At 40.9% G+C, this 2714-nt stretch overlaps 1 long non-coding RNA gene across 1 annotated transcript; it reads left to right on the plus strand.

Moving 5' to 3' along the window:
* The first annotated feature begins 1171 nt into the window (after positions 1-1171).
* LOC125943132 (uncharacterized) lies at positions 1172-2481 on the plus strand. Its single transcript, XR_007465583.1, has 2 exons — positions 1172-1324; positions 2154-2481. It is a non-coding gene; the product is annotated as an uncharacterized LOC125943132 (long non-coding RNA).
* The last annotated feature ends 233 nt before the right edge of the window (positions 2482-2714 follow it).

Genomic DNA, 2714 nt, shown 5'->3' on the forward strand with positions numbered 1-2714 from the left:
TCGGCTCGAGTATCTTCACGCAATTTCTAAACCCTACGTGTCGAGCTCAGGGGTGCCGGAGCCGAGCAATCAGCGTGACGTTTCTGCAACAAATTACACTCGTGTAGGGCCCTATAACTACTGATCAGAAGCGGTTTGAGTTCCATGAATTAGACCTGCTAAGGCACAGTAAGCTCTCAAACGCGACCACTCCTGCTTGGGTCTACTAACGCACTCCGATTGCGTCATCTGTCGCGTGAAAACAACGCTATCTTAGCACGTGACATATGTATGATCAAGCAATCGCGTCTTTCCTCTACAGGATGATATCAAAGCAAGGCGCGTTGGTAGTACAGATGCAAACATATAAGCAATAATAGTATAACATGTTTTCGTTGCATGCGGTTTCAGTAAGCGACGCCTAGACAAAACTGAGAGACGTTTCCCGTCAAAGATTCGTCGCAACTCAAGAGTCAATAACGTGACTGTGGACTCGGTGAAGAAAAAAACAAGGAAACATATCTCTAGGAGATAAGGATTTTAGAATATCTGTCAATCTAAAGAAAGTGTGGTTATTGAGCAAAATAATGTTTTAGTTTCATCAGCACAGCCCCCTATGTGGGAATGTGAAACATCTTATAAGCACATTTGGACGAAAGTGAAGCAGTAGATATACCGACGAGAACGTGTTTGTGTTATCATGGTTTATTCATTGTGTCTCATTTAGTATAGCTCTAGTAACACGATTCACAGTTCTTGGGACCTAGCTTGCCCATTTAACGTATTTCATACTAAGTAATTAAAAGGTTGGTTGCCTCTGCCTGGCAATCAACCTATCTATAGCCATGATGTGAAGTGAACAGACTGTGGTTTGAAGGGTTTGTTTGGCGATAGCAATAACGGCTTTTAAATATAAATTATAAAATTTTCTCACCTGTGATAAGACTTCATTGGCCATTAGCTGAAAGTGAATCAGAACACTTTCAAAGCTTGCTAAAAGATTCACATGTAAACTTTCTTATTTAAGCTCAATTATTTTCCCCCCGTTTTATACATGTTAGTAAATATTTTACTGTTTGTTTATATTTATTATATGAAGGTAGTGCGGCTAAACTTCATCCCTTTAGTGTACATTGAAATAGTGTGTGCTGATAAATTCACAATCACTAACGTGTTGCCTCTCTCTCTCTTACACGGGCTAACAAAGACGGAGGAACGGGGTAAGTTTCCTGCAATAAAGCTACGCCAAAACGAGGCTATTGTGTAATGTCACGCTAATCTATATTTTCGTGGCCTTTACGCAGATTCCCACTGGGTACCGGAAATAAAGGCGTTCGTTTGGACGGTAAGCAATTACATTAAAGTTACATCTAATTACATTACGTTTTCGAGGTTCTGCCATTCTCCTTCAGCGCTTATATCACTAAAAGAGTATTTAAAAATTTGCTGATTCTATTTGTTATTTCATTAGTACTGCATTTATGAGATGTATATGACCATACGCTTACTTTTCTATATTGTACAAAATGAGAAAAAAGGTGCATCAGTGCCGCGTCGTAAGAGTAATAATACCTAACGTTCAAAGTCAAATGTTAATAGTACTCTTAATTTTCTACGAGTTGCAGTACATAGCCACGTGGCATGCGAAATGATCAGCAAGACATATTTCTGCTTGTAGCAATTCTGCGTTTTATTGAAACTAAATATGTTGACTATTTCGTAAATTCAGCTTGCATTGTCCTGCTAATGTAGTAAATGCCAATGGTTTTGATAGGGTTTATTGACGAACAATGTTTTTCTTTCGAAGCCGCCTAGAATCATTCTATGTTCTCAAGAAATATAGCACATAAAAGTAATGAGAATAAACTTTGTAATATTTCACCGGAACGCGGATGTCCGAACCATCCGACCGCACAAGCGCTGCGCACATTTATTTCATATCTCCGAGTGGCTCAGCTGCGAAGATGTTTTGCTGCCCAGTGGTTTCGATGTCCGGCATGTGTAGCCACTTTACGATTTAAGTGGAATACAAGAACTGTATTGCGCGGTGTCTTCGCCGCGCGTTAAAAAAAAGCCAGGTGGTTACAACTGATTCCAGAGCCCTCTAATACAGCGTCTCTCACTGTCCAATGTGGAGCTTTTGGACGTTAAACCCAATATTATCTTTCATGCAGAGAATGACGCCGGCGCACTGGGCAAGGCTGGAGAAACGCTGTTGACATTGGGTCGGCTGCTTCAGGGCGAGAACGTTGCTTTAAGCAAGGAGGCCAAAAGCGACTTCTTCAAGGTCATCCAGGTTTTGGCTCACAATGGCGAAGACCTAAGCGACGGCGCCTCCGAGTATTTTTTGCCCATCCTGGTCCGCGCTATAACTAGGGGTGTAGTAGCCCACACAGTGCAAAAGAACTTGAACAGAGGATAAAACAGTTTTTTATACTTTATGAAGATATCATAAAGAGTTTGTGTGCGAATTGAAGAATGCAATAAAATTTGTTAAACGCGCGGACGTGTATGGAAATTTATCAAGCAAAGAGGCTCTTCGCCTTGCCACTGGGGAAACCAAGCTGATCCATCACCAAAACGCTGCAATCAATCATTTTCTTAAAGGGCAACTCCGGCGATTTTTTGACCATGTCGAGCTAATAAAATATTTAGGTTCCCGAGACCCTCCTGTGACTCACCTGATAGGAGAATTGTTCCACAAATTCGAAAATAATTTTAAATAAGCAAAAAAG

The sequence above is a fragment of the Dermacentor silvarum genome, chromosome 2 (assembly GCF_013339745.2).
Source record: "Dermacentor silvarum isolate Dsil-2018 chromosome 2, BIME_Dsil_1.4, whole genome shotgun sequence".
Taxonomy (NCBI): domain Eukaryota; kingdom Metazoa; phylum Arthropoda; class Arachnida; order Ixodida; family Ixodidae; genus Dermacentor; species Dermacentor silvarum.